Genomic DNA, 24,263 nt, shown 5'->3' with positions numbered 1-24,263 from the left:
TTTTGGGTAAGTGTGATAAAAAGGTAAAAGAACTTCATCTCCACTAAGACCAGAAATTTTCTCTCTATTCCTTTTCAGAATTTGGTTACCATTTAAATCTGCTTATTTTAAAAAGGGGGATAAGAACTGGAACAAGTCAGTAAGTATCAAGTCAATATCTTCTGCTTTTATAACATGAACTCTTTAAGCTTCTTCCAGTCAAACTCAGGCTCCATGCTGATTGCAAGACTTTTCCCAGCTAATACCTGTCTGAACAGATATGGACCAATAAGAGAGTCATCCAGACAACCCAAATTCCCTAACATTAGTACCTCATCATCAACCTGATTGTCTGTTGATTGTTTTTTGTTGTTGTTGTTGTTGTTACCATGAATTTCAGGCTAGAGATTTGACCTGAGAGTACTCAAGAGACTTATTCTAGAATTGTAGCTACTAGTGAGATGAGACCATGAAATATCACTAGTACAACTAAATAACTGAGTTTTTTTGTATTTAATTTTAACAAATTTTAATTAAAAAGCTGATACTTAGTTTTTATGACTTAAGTATGTTCAGAAATGTTGAATTACGTGGCTTCTTTTTCAACTGTAAATTTTTGAAATCTACATGCACATTGAGTATTTCTAATAAAAAATAGTATCAAAATTGATATGTGCTGCAAGTGTAAGATATGCACAGGTTTTCAAAGACTTAGTATAAAAATGTAAAATGTCTCATTTTTATATTTATTATAATTAAAGTTATAATATTTCAAGTAATTGGACTGGGGGAAAATACGAATTTTAGCCTTGGGCTTGTTGGTTTTTTTTTTCTGTTTTTTTTTTTTTTTTTCACTTTTTAAAATGAAGGTAATGGGAGGGCCTCCCCAGTGGTGCAGTGGTTGAGTGCTGGGTTGCGAAGCTGCCTGCAGCCTTTGCAGCACCAGTTAGATCCCCCGCCGCCGGGCGAGGGCCCCACATGGCGCACAGACCTCTCCTGCCGCCCGCTGCTCCCCTCAGCAGTGTGCTTCGTCAGTCTGCCTGTTCTGTTCTCAGATCTGGTTCTGGTGAATTCTCTCACCCGCCCACGCTTCTGACTATACCCAGTTCTTGTATAGATAAATAAATAAATCTTTAAAAAAAAATGAAGGTAATGGGAGATTAAGCTGACATGTGTGGTTTGCATTATACTTTTGAACAATGCTGTTCTTGACTGTTCCTAACAATTACTAAAATCTCAGAGAAAGAAATAGTTACCAAAATTTTTCTTTTTTAAAACAAAAATTATTTTTGTATACAAGAGCTAGGATACAGGCCAGAGATGTGGGGGGTGAGAGGATTCACTAGAGACAGAGTGGGGAACAGAACAGGCAGACTGACTGAAATACACTGCTGAGGGGAGCAGCGGGCGAGACAGGAGAGGTCTGCTGCACCATGCGGTTTCTCCCTGGCCAGCCAGGGATCGAACTTGTGCTGCAGAGGCTGCAGATTGCTTCATAGTATGGTATTTAACCCCTTGTACCACCAGGGGGGACAACAAAAATATTTCTGTTTCATTGCTTCTTATATAACAAAAGGAAAAGAGAAAAAATCACTTTTCCTTTTGCTCCCTGTAGGGCAGGAAGGGGCACAGTGCAGGTTTTCTGTGATCCAGCAGACTGGGTAAAGGAGGAGTCAGAGTCCTGGAGCTCTCGGTGGCTTTTGCAGACTTTTTATTTAGATTTATCAGGCACACGGCAGGCAGGGGGGTCTTTACTCTCTCTGGGTTCTCCAGTGATCTCTGCTGCACTGCTGCTCCTGTCCCTGCCCCTGTCCCTCCCTCTCTCAGCTACTATTCATTCTTGGCTTCTGCTGGTGTCCTGGTGATGCCACCCTTATAAACTCAGTCTCTCAGTCAGGTGTACCCACTTCAGGTGCCTGCTATCAGGCATGCATTCAGGAGCACAGGGTTCCCTCATCTATCCTAATGGTGGGAGGGCAGAAAAGCCTGATACTTTTTACCTACCCTACACTCCCCCAAATGCAATTTAGTTAAGAAAATAATAACACAGTGAACAGTTTATAACCTATGTTATGTATGACCAGTTACACTTACTATATCATGCTTGTAGGGTAAGGTAAAAAGTATCAGGCTTGGGCCTTCCCTGGTGGCCCAGACGGTTGAGTGCTGCACTGTGAAGCTGTTGGCAGCCTGTACAGCACCAGTTCCAATCCGGTGGGCTGGCGCAGCAGACCCCTCCTGTAGCTCCGGCTGCTCCCCTCAGCAGTGTATTTCGTCAGTTTGCCTGTTCTGTTCTCCACTCTGTCTCTGGTGAATCCTCTCACCCTCCTGTGCATCTGGCCTGTACCCCAGTTCTTGTATAAAATTAAAATAAATAAATCTTAAAAAAAAAAAAAAAGGTATCGGGGGCCTCCCCTGGTGGTTCAGCGGTTGAGCGCTGAGTTTCGAAGCTGCCCGCAGCCTCTGTAGCGCTGGTTCGATCCCTGGCCACCAGCAAGGGTCCCACATGGCACGCAGACCTCTCCTGCCGTGCCCACTGCTCCCCTCAGCAGTGTATTTCGTAGGTCTGGCTGTTCTGTTTCCCGCTTTGGCTCTGGTGAATTCTCTCACCTTCCCGCTCTTCTGACTGTGCGCAGTGCTTGTGTAAATGAATAAATAAATCTTTAAAAAAAAAAAAAAAGTATCGGGCTTTTCTGCCCTCCTGCCATTAGGATAGATGATGGAACCCTGTGGTCCCGAATGCATGCCTGATGGCGGGCACCTGGAGTAGGGCGTGGGCATATGTAGATGGGATTCACCTGGACTAAGAGATAGGGCTTTTAAGGGCAGCATCATGGGGACTCAGCAGAAGCCGAGCGAATAGTAGAGCAGAGAGCAGAACCATGAGAGAGAAGCAGAGAGAACTTGAGAAAATGCCGGAGAGCCCAGATAGAGTAAAGACTAGCTGGGGGCTGGGAGGCCTGCCAGCCTCCCGGCCCCCCAGCACCCCTGCCTGCTGTATACCTGGTAAATCCCAATAAAAGCCTAAAAAGCCACTGAGGGCTCCAGGACTCTCTCCTCCTTTACTTGTTCTGCTCGGATCATAGAGATCCTACTCCGTGTCCTGTCCTGCCATTACAGTGTTGTTTTCAGTGTTGCCTGTACACATACCCATTTCTCTTTCTGCAATGTCTTGCTTCCTCATCTTGTCTTTATGATACCCTCTTTATTCTCCTTCAAAACCTACTCTTCCCTGAAAATCTTAAAAAGAGGTCAACTATTTCTTTTTCAGATGGCTTTTGCAATTATATATATTCTAATTAGATATCACACTGTATTGGTTTTACATTGTACCTTTTTGTCTTTATCACCTAGCACATTTTCTGGAACTTAGGGTGGCAAAAAGGTATTTGCCAAACTGAACTGAACATTAGACAACACTATAGTACTTTGTTTTATTCTCCGTGGGGTTACACCAAATTGTTTGCAATTTTTGTTACCAGGTAAATTATAATAGTTTGTAAAAATGACATTGAAAGCTTTCAACAGCAAATTTCATATGTCTAAAAAATTTACATTGAGTGGAAAGCCAGTATGATTCTTGGGAAATTGTTGCAATTATTTTTCTTAATGTGTCGCTTCCCTCATACCTGGGAAATACTAGCATATAAACTATTTAAAATCGAGTCATTATAACAAGAGGTAGGGATGGTAGATTTTAAGTTTCAAAAATCAATCTTCTATCAAATCTTGAAAAATGAAAGAGGTCCTGGCACTCCAACCAGCATCATTGTGGTTAAGTTGCCATTTTTGTGGAAACTTTGGTTTTTACTAGAGTAGTACATGAAATAGTATGGACCAGTGGTTATTAGGAATATCAAAAGCAGTACTTTTTAAAAATGATGTTCTTCTTCCTATAAGTGGATTTGGAAGAAACGTATTCTTGTTATTTGAAACATGTGCCCTGGTGACTTTATGTTTGGAGCACATTTTTAAAAAAAATCACTCTTGGTTTATTTCTCCAGCTTGGCAGTTGAAGAGGCCTCTTGTTGAGTAACAATTTGAACAGTTTTGTAGGCTGACCGCCCGTTTGTTTTCAGTCCTCTGTAGATTTAATTTTATTTATCTGAATAGCTTATATTTTAAAACACCCCATTCCAAATATACCCTGAATATTTAATGAAAATTGATCCAGTTATTTTTGCATGGTAGACCAACAGATTGACAGATACATAAATTTAATTTTTGTAGTGGAGATTAAATATATTGTCTCTCAGTTAAACTGTGACTTTTGTAATCCCTTGATTGCATGTATGCATGTTCATTCTTGTTACTGTTATATAAATTTCACAGATTTTGAACCTGGAAGTTTTTAGTTCACTGGCCAATTCTCTCCTCAACTCACTTAAAAAATAAGTCTTGAATATCTTTTTGTGCTCAGTTCTGATCCGAGGACTTCATGTATATATTAATCTATTTCACTATTGTAATAATCATTTTTTATTTATTTATGCATGCAAGCGCTGGGGTGCAGGCAAGAGTTGTGGGGGTGAGAAGATTCACCAGAGATGGAGTGGGGAGCAGAACAGGCAAATCTACTGAAAGACACTCTTAAGGGGAGCAATGGGCAAGACAGGAGAGGTCTGCTGTGCCTTGTGGATCAGCTCCCTGGCCGGGGATCGAACTTTGCTGCAGTGGCTGCAGACAGCTTCATAGTGCTGCGTCTTAACCCCTGGCACCACCAGGGAGGCCCCTAATCATTTTTCAGATGTGGAAACTAAGGAAGAGATATGTTAAATGTCCTTCTAAGACACTGCACAGTTAGTAAGAGACAGAGCTGGAGTTGAAATCCACATAGTATGTGCACTTAATCATCACACTATACCATCATGCAGAATGGATTGATTTCTACCTACAGTGGGGTGGCCATAATATTTGAAAAGACTTTAATGGAGTACAGGGACAACAAATGTCATCCCAAAAAATAGACTTCCCCCCATTTGTTGGGCTGCATATTAAATGACTCCTAGCTTAGGAAGGGAACATAGCACTTGGATCTCTAGCACCTACCAGACATTGCATTTATTGTTTATTACCAAACAAATTTACATTTTGTGTTGCAAAATGAATAGTGGTCATAGAATTTCTTTGAACAGTAGCCTCAGTCAATGAATCTATTATGAAAATATCTCCCACATTGTCCATTGCTTTGACTTCACTTCTTCACCAATTTCCATGGGATACTTTCTAAATGCACAGCCTCTATTGTCTATAGTCAAAGTTTGATCTTGTTTTGTTTTTTCTTATCAGATAATTTGTAGCAAATATTAAGAGCTGCGATCAATATACTGTAATTATAACACAAATGTAAATGGGAGCCTGCCTTGACCTAGAAAATGTGCCTTTGCTTACTCATTTACATTTTTTAAGATAGGAACTGTGATTCATGTCAAGAACTGGCAAGGTTTTTTGGGTTTGTCCAATTTTAGAAGCAAGAGAAAAGGTGAAGAGGACACAGAAAAAATCATTTTACAAGATCTAGAAATAGCACCTCAAGTTTTACCTAGACCCACACACACACTGTGTCCTACCATTTACATCACACCATTTATATATATACAAGTCAAAGATTTGAAAATACAGATTTAAACCATAGTTAACAGATAAGGATATAGGTGATTAATTATTTTTCAAAATAATTTTTTTTTTCAAAATAATTTTGAAAGAGAGATGGAGAAAATGCATCACAGGCAGTTCCTGGGTACACTCCTGGGGGGATAACCTGAAAGTTCTCCAAAAGGCACTGTACCAGAGGATCACATGACTAACATATGATCCAGCAATTCCTCAAAGCATTAATTTGAAGGGATATATGCACTCATATATTCTTTGCAGCACTATTTACAATAATCAAGTTATGGAAAAAATGTAAGTGCCCCAGGACAAATGAGTAGAACAGAACGATGTGATATGTATATGCACACACAATGAAATACGACTCAACTATAAAGAAAAAAACTCCGGTCATTCAACAACATGGAACTGGAAGGGATTATGCTAAACAACCTAAGTCAGAAGGGGAAAGACAAATACTGGATGGTGTCACTGATGTGTAACATATAGAGAAAGAAATCAAAGGGGTCAGATAAAACCAAACAATAAACAATGCAAGAATTTTGACTGTAGAATTAAGGCAAGTAGAGGGGAAGAACAAAGTTGAGAGGGAGCACAGTGGACTGTGGTGGTGGACTATGAGTGCCATGGGAGTGGGTGTAGTATAACATACACCTGAAGGGGATGAGCCTGTAACTTTTGGTCATGTACAATGTTGCAATCCAATTAATACCTTAATATTTTTCTTAAAAATAATTCTGACTTTATAAAAGTAAAACAAAAGAATTTTATTGTCATACTCTTATTCATGACAGTAAATAAGATTTCAGGATATTATTTTTTTAAAGATTTATTTTATTTATACAAGAGCCTGGATATAGGCCAAGTGCAGGGGAGGTTGAGCAGACTCACCAGAGATAGAGCAGGGAACAGAACAGGCAGACTGACGAAATACACTGCTGAGGGGAGCAGCGGGTGAGACAGGAGAGGTCTGCTCGCCATGTGGGTTGTTCCAAGTCTGGCGGGGATCAAACCGGCACTGCAGAGGCTGCAGACAGCTTCACAGCGCTGCGCTCAACTGCCTGCGCCACCAGGGAGGCCTTCAGGATGTTATATTTTTATCTTCATTTTACAGAAATGAAGAACTGGCCAGTCCAGAATGATTTTGGCTTGTCTGTTCACATGTTAGTGATTAACCTGAGGCCATACTACGAGTCTTCTAGTTTTTGCTGTGTTCGCTTCCTCTATAATCTTTTCTACTTCAAAGAGTAAGTTCGTTGACATCAAGCAATTTCTCAAAAACTTCATGATTTAAGATGCAAAAGAGAAAAAAACCCAAGGAAAAAAGATCTGTGTTTTGCCCTTCCCCACTTCTTAGTTTGATTTCTCATAATTCCTAGTTGATAATATAACAACTACAATTTGCTGCATTCTTTTTAAGTACTAGATACTATGGCAAGTATTTTGCACATAGTATCTCTTGTAAGAGGTTTATAGTATGGAAACTGAGGCCTGGCATTTACAGTAAATCACCATCTTAAGATAAAGGAAGGTAAGGTTCAGAAGAGTTTGGAGGCTTACTCAAGATTCGATAGCAAGGAACTGATGAAACTGCTACTATGAATACTTCCTTTCCGAGTAATATACACTTTTTCTAAATTACTAGAGCCCTGAACAAGCATTCAGAAATCAGAGATATCTTATGTAACTGATAATAGCCCAAATAAGTTGCTAATATATCAACAACCTTATAAACTATGGGTCCTATAAAATATCTTTTGGGCCTCCCCAGTGGCGCAGCAGTTGAGTGTTGGGCTGTGAGGCTGCCTGCGCCTCTGCAGCGCCGGTTGGTTCAATCCCCAGCTGCCAGCGAGGGTCCCATATGGTGCGCAGACCTCTCCTGCCGCACCCACTGCTGCCCTCAGCAGTGTACTTCGTCAGTCTGCCTGTTCTGCTCCCCGCTCTGGCTCTGGTGAATTCTTTCACCCTCCCGCACTTCTGACTGTACCCAGTGCTTGTATAAATAAATAAATTTTAAAATAAAATATCTTTCAGTTTTGGCTCTGTTGCCTTTCAGATTCTTCTGTCTACCTATTCTCATTGTTTGGTTTTTCCCTCTTCTACCAATTCTAGCTCTATTACATCACTGCTATTGTCACGGGCACCCAGCCGCCTCAGGGGTGGGAGCCGGCAGGACAGTGGTGTCCTCTCCCCCTACTGCTCCCCCACAAGTTGGTTGTGGCAGTTGCTCCTCAGAGCCCAGTAACTGCCGTTTGTAATGGGCCAATCAGGGGCGAGCTGTGAGCTGATTGGTGCTAAATGGTCCAATCAGATGTGGGGGTGAAAGAGGATATATATCAGTTTGGAGGAAGATGAGGGGGCCCCCAAAGAAGAAGGAGAGACTATGCCAGCCCCTGAAGAAGGAGGAGAGAGGACACCAGCCTCCCAAGAAAAGAAGACGGTTCCAGCCTCAGAAGAAAGAGGAAAAGACGCATCCAGCAGCCACCCTCTGAGGAGGGAGAGAAGCCGAGGGACTCTGTCATGGACTGGGCCTCGGGCCTGCCTCTGACGTTGCCTGACAGGAGCACCAAAGGCCCTGGGCCTGGTGCCTCAAAGAGCTGTTTGTTGTTGGGATGACCCAGAAACTCACAGAGAGCTGTTAACTCTGGGTGTCTCTATCACCACCTCTGCAGGACCAGCAGTGCCCATCACTACTGGCCGGTGCTGTCCCGCACTCCTGGTGACCGGTGGCGACTATCACTGATGCTGCCTGGGTGAGGCAGCCGCCACTGGTGGAAACAGTGAGCTCTTTGTTTCCCCTATTTGTAAAATAAGCCCCATGGTGGTTGTTCCTGGAGCCTGATGTCTCTTGCAATTATGTGCACGGGTGAGAACCCACAGACAGCGACCTGTCCTCTTATCTGGCACTGTCCTTTCTTAGTCATTGGTTTTGGTTTTTGGCTTTTTGGCCTTGGGGGCTTTTTAGTGGCTCTCTGGTCTCAGAGCCTGGGCAGGCAGGTGGCCGTTCTATCCATCCGGCCTCGTGCCCTGTGGCCTCTTTTGTGGCCCTCTCTGCCCTGTTTCAGTATCATTTTAATATTCCTTCTTCTACATGTATTTTCACTGTGCTTCCCCTAGTTCTCCTTGTAAGTCACTCTATTGTTTTATCCATCAATGAAAAATGTGTAGCTGAAATGTTTCTATTGCATATAGTAATAAGAATGTAATAATATTTGGGTTTCCAGCCAGAAGTCTAAAAGTATAGAGAGTAAAATAAATTGGTTTCGTCTCAAGGGTTTCTTTCTTAAATTACTTTGAACATCTCAGAAAAGACTTATTCTACTATATGAATATTTATTTTCTTAAACACAAAATGTCCTACAAAACTCCAAGTAATTTCTTTGCCACTTTTTGCCACTAATGCCATTATTCTACTATTCATTTCCCCCGAAAAGAAAAAAAAAATTCTCCTTTATCCATAATTTGATTTGAATCTCAACATCTTACAAACCAAAGCCATGTAATACATATTTAAGATGAAAGGCTGGTTTTCAATAGGAAAAAATTGCTTTACTCTCATTCTACTTTTTGAGTTTTTCCCTCTATATTTTTCTGTGTTTTAAATGTGTTTTTATGTTTGATTCAAGTGCACCAAAGTGTATCTCCTGTCATCAATGTCCTAGTGCTGGAAAATGTTCTCTTACATCTTGGGCATTAACAGTGCTGGCCTCCTTCTTCCTTGAGGGGAGGGGTGGAAAGGGCTTTATTTTAATAGAATTTAGAAATGGTGTCAGAATCCAAGGTTTCATTACTATAGCAACAGAGAATAATGGAAAGACTAAATGTCATACACATTCTATGTTGCCATGGTGACAATCAGTTGCTTTACCAAATATGTTTACTGTTCCATCCTGGTCAGCTTTTAAAATATGCCCATCTATATGAATGCTCAAAAAAGGAGTGAAAAAGTTCAAAATCATTTAAGAAAGAAAGAACCCTTTCAAGAGATGAAAGCGATTTGTTTTACTGTCCATTATTTAATAAGAAACCCACAGAGTCCACAAAAAGACTGTCAGGGATATAGAAATTCTCATTTCTGTTCCAATCAGTGTTCTTCCCATTTGCAGTCAGGGAAATTGAAGCATGGAGTTTTAGGCATGTCTGTATTGTCATTTCATGCTATTTCAAACCATTTTCTCTGAGCTTGTGAAAATATGGAATTCTGCTACTCTGAATTGGAAAACTTTTTCTTTTTAAAAGCAGTGCTCTTGAGGGCACCTGCCTGCCAGACAGCTGAGCTCCCGACAGATTCATTAAAGGAGCCAATAATTTGTTCTGACCTCTTTCATTATCTTCCTTTTCCTTTCAGCAACCTCCACCCCTTGCTGACAAAACATTCTCATTATAGTAACTCATCAAGACCCTTTCTGTTCAATAGCTCATTAGTGACCTTGATTTCTACCTTTCTCTTCCTCTTCCCGTAATTATTGCCACCAGACAAAAGCCAGGAAGGACAGGGTCATGCTCACTTTCACCATTGAAAATGCCTGGCTCATAGGAGGATATAATAAATTTTTTAGTGATTGGTATTTATTAGTTCTTTGGAGAGGTGATTGTTGGGAAGCCACAATCCAATTTTTTTAATAGTTATATTGTGGTAAATGGCAGTTTAGTTTCTGGGTTGAACAACAAAAATACATCAACACCCTTTTGTGCCTGGGTTGTAAAGGTAATAGTAATTCTTCCATATATCCAGTCCCTTTCATAAAATTATTTCAGTTGTTCAAAATTTACTTCTATTTTTAATTCAGCATTTTAGGAGCTTATCCGCATTAGGTAGTAATTGTAGTTCTAGAAATAGAAAACATACCTAGGTATCAATAATGTGTTAGCTAACTGTTTTACGAAAGGCAGGATGAGGTTTCCTCAAAGATGTCCATATTGTGATTCTAGAACTTACGAATATGTTACGTTATATGGCAGAATGGACTTTCCACATGTGTTTAAGGATCTTAAGATGGGAAAATTATTATGGATTAGCTTAGTGTAGTTTCAATTTTATGATGAAAGTCCTTGTAAGTAAAAACAAGTAAGAGAATGAGATCAAAGTGATGCAGTATGAGAAGATGCCACCAGCCATTGCTGGTTTTGAAGAGGGAGTAGTAAGGGCACCTCCAAGAAATGCAGACGGACAGCCTCCAGGATCTGGAGACAGCCAGGAAATGAATTATAAACTAGTAACTCCAATTTTGGAATTCTGACCTCCAGGAAATGGGAAAGTTGTCTTGTTGCAAATGACCACATTTGTGTTACTTTGCTAACAAGCAGCAATAGGAAACTAATGCAACTTCCACATATATACACAAAAAATGAGCCCTCCAAGAACAGCAGGTTCTGAAATGTTTTTCATTTGGCTTACTGAATTTTCAGTTAAAAACCATGTGCTCAGGGCCTTCCCGGTGGCGCAGCACTTGAGCACTGAGTTGCGAAGCTGCCCCCAGCCTCTGCAGCGCCGGTTCGATGCCTGGCCACCTGGTGAGGGTCCCACATGGCGCACAGACCTCTCCTGCTGCCCACTGCTCCGCTCAGCAGTGTACTTCATCAGTTTGCCTGCTCTGCTCTCCGCTCTGACCCTGGTGAATTCTCTCGCCCTCCTGCGCTTCTGACTGTACCCAGTGCTTGTATAAATAAATAAATAAATCTTTAAAAAAAAAAAATTTGCTCAAACACTGAAACTATCCTTACTTTCTAGTGGGCAAAAGAACTCCAGTCACATTGAAGAGGAACAAAATTAAAAAATGAAAATTAACAGTCACTAAAAAATGAAGTAATCAAAAGTAAAAAATTTATAAATTTATTAATAAGTTATCAGCAGTCACAACCCACTAGAAGTTGTAACTAGCACAATATTCAATAACAATTTTCCCTCTGAAAAATGATGGGGATTCTAGGGATCTGCATTTGCTTGTACATAAAGAGGAAGCGTGCAGTGTTGCTAAGCATTGTGTGAAGTTAGACACTGAACTCATGTTGTACAAGTTTTAGTTTATGAGCATCAAGTTTTACTAAACCTCAATAACTCATTTGGTAGGTTACTTACTTAGAATTATCCCCTTTCCATATTAAAACTCAGTCTTTGAAATGGACTCTTGAGAATTGAAAACAACCCTTGGTTTTGGAATACCTCTAACGAACAGCAGACTAAACTTTGTATAAACATTCTTCCTGCAAGTTCTGTATATTGAATTGGAAATGAAATGTCCATTGTATGTATAAGATGAAGAGCTCTGAAGAGGGGTTGAAGGAAGAAAAAAGAAAATTTCAAATTTGGATTCCTGAGAGATGATACTGTTCATAATGTAGGTCATTATAAATTCATTCTTTTTCTTGGAACACTTTGGTCTGAATTTACATTTTTCATTCATCTATAAATATTTCATAATATATATCTAGAAGATATGGAATGCTATACCATTATCACTCATTACACAAGTAACAATTGTTTGAAACTAATCAAGAGTTTAGAGTTATGCCCTCCCCCCATAAATATAATGTGGTTGTGATGCTGTATTTCTTGAAAATTTCCATAAAAAAATAAAAATGGATATTCGATACATTCAGATGGGATCTAATTGAATCATGGAAGTCAAAGTCTCCCTAAAGCTGATGGAGTTCAAGTAATTGAATGTTTTCATCCTGTTTCCCCAGCACCACTAGGAATTTTCCACCTAAATTTCCACAATTCTTTTAATAATCTTATAATAGGATTTCAAGCCTCCTCACACCTTAGTTCTTTAGGATACTCTTAGTGTTCTTTAAAATGTGATATGAATTCATGTTTTTGTGTCCTTTGGGTAGATACCTTAGAGTGGAATTGCTGGATTATATGGAAGCTCCATTTTTAGCAGATTGAGGAACCTCCACACACCTTTCCATAGTGGTTGGACCAGTTTGCACTCCCACACAGGGTAGGAGAGTTCCTTTTTCTCTTCATCCTTGCCAACATTTGTTGTTGCTGTTTTTTTTAATATGTGTCATTCTCACTGGTGTAAGGTGGTATCTCATTGTAGTTTTGATTTGCATTTCTCTGATTACAAGTGATGTTGAACATTTTTTCATATGCCTATTGGCCATTTGCATTTCATATTTAAGTCTTTTTTTTAAAAAAGATTTATATGTTCGCGCATACAAGAACCGGGGTATAGGCCAGATGTGCGGGAGAGTGAGAGAATTCACCAGAGACAGAGTGGGAAGCAGAACAGGCAGACTGACTGAAATACACTGCTGAGGGGAGCAGCGGGCAAGACAGGAGAGGTCTGCTTTGCCATGTGGGATTCTTGACGACCAACCAGGATGGAACCAGCACTGGAGAGCCTGGGGACAGTTTCACAGTGCTGAGCTCAACCAACTGTGCCACCAGGGGAGGCCCTGCCATTTGCATTTCAAAGGACACCTGCACCCCTATGTTTATTGCAGCACTATTTACAATAGGTAAGCTATGGAAACAACCCAAATTCCCCCATATATGTGACTGGATCAAGAAGATGTGGTATATATACACAATGGAATATTACTGAGCAATCACAAAAGGTAAACTTATGCCATTTGCAGCAACATGGATGGAACTAGAAGGGCTCATGCTCACTGAAATAAGCCAGAAAAAAAAAAAAGTACCAGATGGTCTTACTTATAGTAGGAATTTAGAAGACCCAAATAAGGGATTAGGAAAAAGACTAATTATAATAAAGTAAAAATCAAAATCAACAGGCAACTATAAACCAGAGACACACTATGGGGGGGGAGAAGGGAGTAGGATCAAAACAAAGGTGGTGGGAATTTTACGGGGACTATAACCAAGATGAAAATGCATACATTGTACAAAAATGTAAAATTATGTAAAGAATATATAAAATTGAAAAATAATAATTATAATGTGTCATAATTTTTGTAATATATTAATGATTTTAATAAAATGATTATTGCATGTCAAAAAATTTTAAAATTGTGATATGCAATATTCTAGATATGAAAAGGCAGCTCACCATCATCAAATTATCATTTTTTCTTTATTCTGTTGATGAATTCTAAGATTATGTCAATCTTTTGTTTCTCTGTTTTAATCAATGCATTATTTATTCAACAAAAATTTATTGAAGATCTACTAGTGAACAAAACAATCAAAAAGGTCTTGTTCTCATGGAGTTTACACTTCATGATTATAAGGGATTATTGACTTCCAAATGTAGAAGTGTTTTATGTTGTCTGCTTTGTATCACATCCATTTTATCATTTAATGCCACTGTTTCCTTGGTTATTTTCTGTCTGGGTGATCTGACCATTATTGTAAGTGCTATTATTGTGTTGCTTCCATTGTTTCCCTTTAGGGCTGATAGTATTTGCTATATATATTTTGGTGTTACTATATTGGGTGGATATATATTGACAATTATGTCTTCTGGTTGTATCACTCCCTTTATCATGATATAGTTTCTACCTTTGTCTCTTGTTATATTTTTGGGTGGATGTCTGTTTTGTCTAAGTATAGGGTTTCCTGCCTTTTTAAATTTTCATTGGCTTGGGATACCAGTTCCACCCCTTGACTTGAAGTCTGTTTGTCTATAGTTTAAGTGACACTCCTGTGAGCAGCATATAGTCAGGTTTTGCTTTTAGTTTCATCTGACCACATTTTGCCTTTTTTTTAAAGATTTATTTATGCATACAAGAACTGGGGTGCTGGCCAGAGGTGTGGGGGTGAGAGAATTCACCAGAGACATACTGGGGAACCAAACAGGCAGATCTACTGAAATACACTGCTGAGGGGAGCAGTGAGTGAAACAGGAAGGGTCTGCTGCACCATGTGGGTAGCTCCCTTGCCAGGAATCTAACTGGTTCTACAGTGGCTGCAGATAGTTTCACCATGCTGTGTTTAACCCTTTGCACCATCAGGGAGGCCCTGCTTTGCCTTTTGATGGGTGAGTTCAGTCTATGCATTAAAAGTGATTATTGATACATAAAGATTGTTGTGGCTATTTTGTCTTTAGTTTTATGCTTCTATTTATTCCTTGTTTAACTTTTTCATGAACTATCACCTACTTGATTTAGATAGGAGAGCGCCTGGCAGCATAAAAAGTCTTATAGGGAAGGTCTAGTGCTGGCAGACTCACTCAGCTCCGGGACTCTCAGTGCACTGGTCTCTGGTTAACTGTTAGATGTTTCTCTTAGGAGTAAAGCAAAGAACCTCCTCTTGGCCAGCTTAATTATGTCATTGAAAAGCATTTCCAAAGATTTGGCAGCTTACCATGCATAATGGTTGCCATTCTTTTACAATACAACCTATAAATGAAGACTTTTTATCCTCCTTTACACTTCTCACTTAATTCAAAATTAATTACTATTGCCTTTCCTACCTGTAAACAATATCATCAAATGAAAATGAGCAGAATTATAGTGAGGTATTTTCAGGAATGAAGTAACAACAACAACAACAACAAAAAACAAAAGATACAACTTCAAGATTGATGGTTGATGAAAAATTATGCACAATTTCAGGAACACAAGCATTGCTTTTTAGTTAACTGCCAGAGTGACAGTAGTGCACTGCTTTGCTGAGGACAGTTCTTAAGAAGTACATCACCCAGTATTCTGGATGTTGGCCATTTGATTACACTATTTCCATTCATGCGTATAGACTTTAGACTTATTTTAAATTATGCCGTAAAGAAAACTAATATGATTTTTATTTTATTTTATGCAGAAAACAAAATGGTTTTGCAGCATCACTGACTAAAATAATGACTGTAATTTCAAGGCACTTTCAGAAGCGTGAGTCACTACCTTTGCTTGAAGTAAGGTTACCTAAGGTCATTTGATTGGACATACATAAATTAATCCCCAGGGAGTTTGTCCCAGCTGACAGACAAAGGACCCCGCTCAACATTCTAATGTGACTGATTGTATTGCTTCCTCCCAAATCTAATCAGTCTTTTTGATTTTCTTTCTATAGTGTTTTTTTTTTCCAAAACTGTTCCATTGCTTCCCCTCTGTGTTCTGTGTCTCAGTATCTTTTGCTTTTTGAGAGGAATGATCTCCCAAATAACCCCTCTGCTCTAATTCATCTTGTCCATTGCTGTCAAAAATCTCATCTTGAAACATGCATCATCTCCTGTCACTTTCTTCCTCTAGAACTTGTGCTTCTCTTCCTGCTTCCTATTGAACATTTCCATATGAGCTTTCCATTTACAACTTCTAAGTCTTTACAAGGTAATTTTCATTTTGTTTTGTTTTTTTTTTTTTACAACTAACTAAGCTCTTTGCTCCCACCTGTAGCATCTATCTGGGATTTTATACATGTGGGGATCTCTGTCTCTCTGTATCATTTCCAGAGTGGATAAGAGGGGTGGAAGAAAGTGGGGGATCTTTGTATTTTTATGCTGTACTACATTCTAATGAATGAGAGGGGTTCATGTGTCTTTGGCATGAATGTGAATTACCATGTCTCGGATGAGCATTAGAAGTTGATGAGAAGAGTAGACAGAAAAGTAGAGTCTGTCTGACAAGATGGAATAGAAAAACGATAACAGCAACTCAGGGACATTACAGGTGGAAGTGCTTAAGTGAGAAATTGTGACCAAGCAGCAAAGAGAGCTCGCAGACTGGTGGGCAGTAAACACACCTTATTAGACAAATGGTGTCAAGGTCATGGCAATACTAAATTTGTAGTAAAGACTTTGTAAGCAGTGGATTTGGGTCATCATTCTAAGCATACTTAAATCAGATTGGTTCATAAAAGCAGTACAAGGTACTCCATAATCCTTGAGTTAGTAGTTTAATCAGATGGATATGTTTTAGTTATTTATATGCAAGTTTAAAATCAGATGAATTTATTGATTCTTTGTTACTTCTACAAAGCAGTTTGTGGAGGTGTAGACATCACTGGATATAGATTAAAAGAGATCTAAATTAATGGAAGATCATATTTTCTGAAGATGGCCACAGCAAACTCTCCTTCCTCCACATGCCCTTCTGCAGTGTCACCTTGCCTCTTCTCCCTCTTCTACTTCTCGTCATTGCATCTGGGCAGGTCATAACTACCATGACGTAAAACAAAAACCCTGATAATAACAACAAAGATAAAATCAGCAGAAGTGATACTATGCTGGTTTTAGGCACAGCCTATAAGTAGCCTGGCAGCCTTACTACTGCTTCTTGGAAGACAGCCCCCACATAGAAGACATGGCCATCCTGAACGACCAAGAGCACAAGATATCTACATATCATGGCAGGGTTTCTGAGGATGAAACTGTGATGTGGAGATGGAAAGACAACAGGAAGCACTTAGGCCTCCCACATGTGGGTGAAGAAACCATCTTGGAAGTAGAATCCTCACCATCAGCTCCAGCTGATGCTTCATGGACCAGAAACAAACCACAATGCCAAAGGCTTCTAGAATTCTTGAAGCACAAAACAAGGGTTGGGGAGATACTATAGTGATTCTTGGCACTAAATGGCAAAGTATTTTGTTACATGGTAATGAATTCTCAAAATAGGGTTCTTGTTCCATTTCTGTCACAAGCAGTGGCTAAAGAAGTTCTTCATCTACCTCTACAAGATATGGACACCTCTCCTTGTTGATCTACGTCATAGAGATGCTGTGAGCTTCATCGGAATGAAATAGGCAAAAATAGTGGAGGCAAGATATTCTTGTTGCTTCTAGGAAAATGTGTCCATAATCCTGACTCATGTGTGCTCATGCATGTCCAATTTAATGACCTCATGACTGTTCTTTCCAGTTATAAACTCAGTACCTGAAATTAGGTCTCTGTATTCCCTATACAGCCTTTGGTGTGTAGTTTTCAGTTTACATGGAATGCCTTTTATTAAACACAGAAATGAACCTATTATGTTATTTTTAATAACAATCTTTTAAGCATTTCCTTCCCAGTATATTCTATATGTTAGTCCAATATGATTAAAAAGCATCCTTGCATTTTTAAAATTATCAAAATGATTTTTCAATTATTTGAACAAATCACAAAGCCTTCAAGGAATTGTATGGCTCATTATTTCTTGACTAAGGTAATTTGAAAGAGGAAATAAAAATCAATTGTCCTTTTCTAAGTAACAGAAAAGCAAGGAGAAATCAAAAAAGCAGTAAAATCATATTGGCTGTTTTCATTTCTATAGAGCAAGCACATTTTTAATTCTAGTCAGTTGAGAGATTCTTAATATCTGCAGACTAGATCGGTGATGTAGTTCAATCATTCTCAAAGTTTTACACATTCTAGTTAATGAAGGAAAGACTCAGTTTTTAATAATTCCCATGGATAGTAACCTTATAATGTTGAACAAAGACTAAATTTTTTCTATTGATAGTAATGAAATAGAGAACATTGACCCAATAAAGTTTCAAGTCTGTACTGCTTACAACTCGGGTTTCGTGGAGTTGATTTTCTAGTCAATAATCTAGTTGAAAATTTTCACAGAGAGTGAAATTTCAAGGATATCTTTCTAGATTCTATCCTGACTTCATGTTCTTACTAGTATGTTTCTTTACATTAGAAATGCAACATTTAAGCCTCAGTTTATTCATCTCTGAACTCAGAAAATGGAGGTCATGGGCCTCCCCGGTGGTGCAGCGGTTGAGCGCTGGGTTGCGAAGCTGCCCACAGCCTCTGCAGTGCCAGTTCCATCCCCGGCCACCAGGTGAGGGTCCCCCATGGTGCACAGACCTCTCCTGCCGCCCGCTGCTCCCCTCAGCAGTGTACTTCATCACTCTGCCTGCTCTGCTCCCCGCTCTGGCTCTGGTGAATTCTCCCACCCTCCCGTGCTTCTGACTGTACCCAGTGCTTGTATAAATAAATAAATAAATAAATCTTTAAAAAAAAAAAGAAAGTGGAGGTCATGACATCTATGTGATAAGGGTTATGGTGATTAATAAGAAATATATGACAATACCTATAATTGTGCTTTATGTCTCAGAGCTTTAATTGAAATTAGTTGCTTCAATATCTGTCTTAGAAGCAGGACTAGCCATTTTGCTATCTGTGTCACTATTATCAGCTTGTCACCTGTTGTAATCACTATTACTAGCCTTACTCCCACTACTTGTTAGTAATCCTGCTGGGTCTTAAGCACACCATGTCTCCATTTAAGGACAGTTTCAGGTCAAAATGACAAAAGAAAGGTTAATAACTCATTTTTCCCCCTCTGGTAGCCTTCCACCATTTTTTAAATCCCATTCCCACTTCCAAAGAAATCTGCAATATAAACTAATCCCTGCTAATACATTAACCTGTAATGATTTCAAGTAGGTACTTCAGGAAAATGCCTGTAACAAAAATTGTATTTTCAAAGTACAGTTTCTTAAATTAGTATTTTCTGTCTTAAACCTTCAATTCTATATTTGTGAATATTTGAGAGATATAAAAATGAATTTTTCAATGTGAATTCTCTTTTAATTTTTCCAGTTACCCCACTACCACTCTTAATTCCTTTTAAGAATTGGGAATTAGGGCCTCCCTGGTGGCCCTAATTGTTTCAAAGACTTGAAACAATAACATCATGTTTTAACTTTTCTTAGAATCCCCTGTTTTAGATTAGTCTTACCTTGAGCTTGGATAGTGGAAACGTCAATCCTATCCTAATTCCCTCTGCACACCTGCCCACAGTGTGCCAGGAGAGCTCCCAGAAATTAGTGCCACCTTTACCACTTCCTCTATTCCATTTAGTAAGCATGGATAGCACTTTTCTTTGAGACTCTTAATTCTAGTGTCCAGAGTCTGCAGGTGTGTACAGAATAGCCCTTCTAGTGACTTGTCCATTCTCATTTCTGACTTGCACCAGGAGGTGCAGACAGTCACCTGAAGCTTTAGGGCCATCACATCTAAAGATCCCAGGTTGCTCACTGATAATTTTCTATGTGGTAGTTTTTCTCTTGGCATCTACTTGTCTCTGACTATGAAATCACCTCCTGTATCAAGTCAGAGTCAGATCTGCAAGCTAGACTTACCTTGAAAGAATGATACAGTGGTACAGACTCAGCATAGATAGGAGATGTTTCTTCTTTGATTTGTATTTCTAGTATGGTTAAGGGAATGAGAAGCAAAAAAAGGGAGGGGAAGAGGTAGAAAAGAGTGCCCTGAATTTCATTCAACTTAAGAAAAAGCATTTCTGCAAATAAGCCACACATATTTGCATCTTTAAAAAAGTAAATCAATACAATAGTCAAACAAAAAGCCATTAAGCAGTGCCACAGAGCTACACATATATGGCCTTTAATGAATGCATTCAGTCATCCAGGGAAAGGCTAAATGAATCCGTGGTCTTAGGTAGATTTAACCTTGCAAATGTCGTAGGTTTGTTCAGCCTTTACTACTGAAAATGCATAATGACCAAAGGTGCAATTTACGTTACTAGAAGCAAAGCTAAACACTAAATGCTGTTCCTAAGGATGCTGAAATAGTGTCATGAAATGTGTGTTGATCATCCACAGAATGGACTGTAGTCTCTTAGGGATCTTGTGCCCACTGAATTTGTGTTAGACAAGTTTTTGCCCTCAGAAAGCTGAGCACACTGAATTCTCACAATAATGAAAAGACACTACTATTATTCCCATCTGTTCAGAGGAAGAGATTGAATTGTTAAGATGCTTAGAAGTGTAGTGATAGGGCCTTTTGACTCCCTATGCCTAATTCCAAATTCTTTTTTTTTTAAAGACTTAGTTATTTATATAAGAACTGGGGTACAGGCCAGAGGCACGGGAGGGTGAGAGAATTCACCAGAGACAAAAAGGGGAGCAGAACAAGCAGATGGACCGAAAACACTGTTGGGAGCAGCAGGGTGAGACAGGAGAGGTCTGCCGTGCCATGTGGGTATCTCCCTGGCTGGCCAGGAATGGAACCTGCACTTCAGAGACTGCGGACAGCTTCATAGCACTGCACTCAACCCACTGTGCCACCAGGGAGGCCCTAATTCCCAATTCTTAAAAGGAATTAAGAGTGGCAGTGGGGTGACTGGAAAAATTAAAAGAGAATTCACATTGAAAAATTCATTTTTATATCTCTCAAATATTCACAAATATAGAATTGAAGGTTTAAGACAGAAAATACTAATTTAAGAAACTGTACTTTGAAAATACAATTTTTGTTACAGGCATTTTCCTGAAGTACCTACTTGAAATCATTATAGGTTAATGTATTAGCAGGGATTAGTTTATATAGCAGATTTCTTTGGAAGTGGGAATGGGATCAGCAATTCCACTCCTAGGTATTTACCCAAAGGACACAGAAACATCAATTCCAAAGAGCACCTGCACCCCTATGTTTACAGCACTGTTTACAATAGCTAAGCTTTGGAAACAACCCAAATGCCCAAAAATAGATGACTGGATCAAGAAGATGTGGTACATATACACCATGGAATATTACTCAGCATTCAAAAAAGATAAACACATGCAATTTGCAGCAACATGGATGGCGCTGGAAGGGATCATGCTCAGCGAAATAAGCCAGAAAGAAAAAGAAAAATACTGGATGGTCTCACTCATAGCAGGAATCTAGGAAACGTAAATAAGGGACCAGGAAATAGAATAACTATAAGAAAGTGAAAATCAAAATCAACAAAAAACTATGAACCAGAGACACTCTATGGGGGTGGGGTGTGGGGAGGGGAGGGATTGGGTCAAAATAAGGGGGTTGCAATTGTATGGGGAATATAAAAATAAAATTTATTTAAAAAAAAAAATGGTGGAAGGCTACCAGAGGGGGAGAAATGAGTTATTAACTTTCTTTTGGCATTTTGACCTGAAACTGTCCTTAAATAAAATATGATTTACCTTTCAGAAGATAATGTCACCCCCTGGAATTGTTAATGTAGGCTGTCACACTGCTTTCATATGTATTTCCATTCATTGTTTTGGCATTGGTTCTGATAGCAGTGTAGATAAGATGTCCAGGTTTCTGAAACCTCATTTTTTTGTTCAACAAATATTAGTAGGCGCCTATGCTGTGCCCGGTACTTGAGATGTATCAGGGATTCTGATTCATTACATCTGCAGGCTTAAGGAGGTCTCTCATATGTTATAGAGCAGTCACTATACATGAAGTAGAATTCTTCATGACTGATCACCCTCATTTTATATTTCCAAGCATCAATAAGCCATTTTTGCAAGCCAATTCTGCACATTTTCTCAAGTCTGTTATTTTTGATGAGGATGTGTACTTGGAGACACGTGAGAAATGGTAATCAAATTCAACTTACCAAGTGAGAAGCTACTGAAGTAGTACTCTGCATGAAAGATGATAGTTTGCCAGCATGATATTGTATAGGACTGAATGCATATACCAGGGTGGGTGATTATTGAGGGAAAATAACTGAACTTTTTTTCATGTATAGTTTTACATATTCTTCTGGATTGTGGTTTGTGAAAATAGTGTTCAACAGATCGAAATTCCTTGTAAACTCCTAAGAACTCACATTTTATAACTGTTGCAGTGTTCAATGGTAGCCTGTCTGTCTTACCCCTCTGCTCATTTGAAGCATGTTTTATGAATGCGGCCTGACGCCAATCTGCTGGTGGACATCCCATTACAAAAATTATTGGTGAGAACTTTACTCCTTCACTTAATGATGGAAGAAATTTAGATCCTTTTTTAAAAACTATTAAATAATTTTCTTTGTAAAAGTTATTAGAAACAAGGATGCATATCCATTTGTGTTTGATAAAAAATGCTAACTGCATATAAATGGGAGAATACCAAGGCCATATTTTACTCCTTCAGGAATAGACACAAGGTGAATTATATTTGTCAAGGAAATAAGAAAATGAACTGATTTTTAAAAGGTTGTTTACAAAAAGAGCTATAAATAGTTTGAATTCCAATTAATGTTTTATAACATAAAAAGGTGGTTAATCTCTAAAAGGAAAACATTAAAGCTAATTGGATTTTTAATTCTGAAAAGCCCACAGGAAAGGTTTTTCTTGATTAAAAAAATTAAACTCATTTTACAGAATACATTTTGGTCAGGGTTAGGGAAGGGTAATTAACTTCCCATGGAAGATTCACTAATTACCACTAAAGACAAATTAGGTTAAACAAGCCTTGAACTTGGAAAAAAAAAAGCAAAAATATTTATCAGGTGCTGTGGAATCTAAAACACTATAAATACTAGGACGATCTGTTTAATATTTATGTGTGAATTCTATTTTTAGAGGATTCACACAGACTTTTTAACTTTGTCATGAATATGATTAAGTTACCTATCTTATGCTTAGATTCATTAAGCACTCATGGAAGTCTTTAAAAATTGCAAAATTTGATAATGCAAGGAAATTTTACCCTGGAAATATGGGTTTATAAAAAATATTGCAAAGTATAGTTTACAGTTTTAATTAAGTAATGTTCTTTAGATAGATAAATCTAGTGCAATATTAGCTGAAAAATTAATAGTTTGTAGTTTCAAAACCACAAAACACTTTATAATCATTTTGAAATTTTCTATTCACAATGACAAGATTGTTACTTTTTTAAGGATTATTTTCTCTTTCTAAAGAAATATTACTTTTTTAGGATTTTTTTCCTCTGGAATAACATTACATATTATGACACGTGCTATGTCTATAAATCAATTAAATGTGTATACTGGCTAAATTGCTACAAATAGTTTTTGACAAAACATTGTGAATATATGAGGCTACAGCACAATGTTAAGTAACTTTCAGTTTAGAAAAGGCACAAACTGCTAGTTTAAATCTTCTTTGCAATTTATTTCCTGGAAGCATGGAGATTAAATTTTGTCACGAGGGATTCTCTTTCTTTTTCCCTTATACTAGGGAGTTGGGGAAGGGAAGGCAGATTCAGAATTTAAGAATAAAATTTCCAATGCCCATGCATCAGACTTAGATGGCTATCCATTCTGCTTAATTAATTAAGAGGGAAACTTCACTGGGCCCCCACCTGCTAGTGTTAAAATGCTGACTGATAAGGGATACCTCTGATTTGAGGAGAGCATGCTATGAATCTGATAACAGACAACGTCCTGTGGTACCCTTACATTTTTATTTATTTATTTATTTATTTATTTATTTATTTATTTATTTATTTATTTCAATTTTATTTTTATATTCCCCATACAATTATAACCCCCTTATTTTGACCCCAATCCCTCCCCTCCCCACACCCCACACCCCATAGAGTGTCTCTGGTTCATAGTTTTTTGTTGATTTTGATATTTTATTTCTTATAGTTATTCTTTTTTCCTGGCCCCTTATTTAAGTTTTCTAGATTCGTGCTATGAGTGAGACCATCCGGTATTTTTCTTTTTCTTTCTGGCTTATTTCGCTGAGCATGATTCCTTCAAGCTCCATCCATGTTACTGCAAATTGCATGTGTTTATCTTTTTTGAATGCTGAGTAATGTTCCATGGTGTTTATGTACCACATCTTCTTGATCCAGTCATCTATTTTTGGGCATTTGGGTTGTTTCCAAAGCTTAGCTATTGTAAACAGTGCTGCTATAAACATAGGGGTGCAGGTGCTCTTTGGAATTGATGTTTCTGTGTCCTTTGGGTAAATACCTAGGAGTGGAATTGCTGGATCATATGGAAGCTCTATGTTTAGTAGGTCCAGAAATCTCCACACAGCACTCCATAGTGGTTGGACCAGTTTGCATTCCCACCAACAGTGCAGGAGAGTT

At 38.6% G+C, this 24,263-nt stretch overlaps 1 long non-coding RNA gene across 3 annotated transcripts in view; it reads left to right on the top strand.

Moving 5' to 3' along the window:
* The window catches only part of LOC129145478 (uncharacterized), a 39,703-nt gene that overhangs the window by 1,939 nt on the left and 13,501 nt on the right, over positions 1-24,263 (top strand). Inside the window, exons 2-4 of one of the 3 annotated variants that reach the window (XR_008551083.1) lie at positions 79-139; positions 15,326-15,416; positions 22,063-22,170. This is a non-coding gene — a long non-coding RNA (uncharacterized LOC129145478). The remainder of the gene's footprint in view (positions 1-78; positions 140-15,325; positions 15,417-22,062; positions 22,171-24,263) is intronic. The other 2 variants (XR_008551085.1, XR_008551084.1) reach the window with 2 other exon arrangements.

Source organism: Talpa occidentalis, unplaced genomic scaffold, assembly GCF_014898055.3.
Source record: "Talpa occidentalis isolate TD23 unplaced genomic scaffold, MPIMG_talOcc4v2.1 talOcc4.12, whole genome shotgun sequence".
Classification (NCBI taxonomy): Eukaryota; Metazoa; Chordata; class Mammalia; order Eulipotyphla; family Talpidae; genus Talpa; species Talpa occidentalis.
The sequence above is the reverse complement of the archived record's forward strand: the minus strand, read 5'-3'. Positions and strand labels throughout refer to the sequence as shown.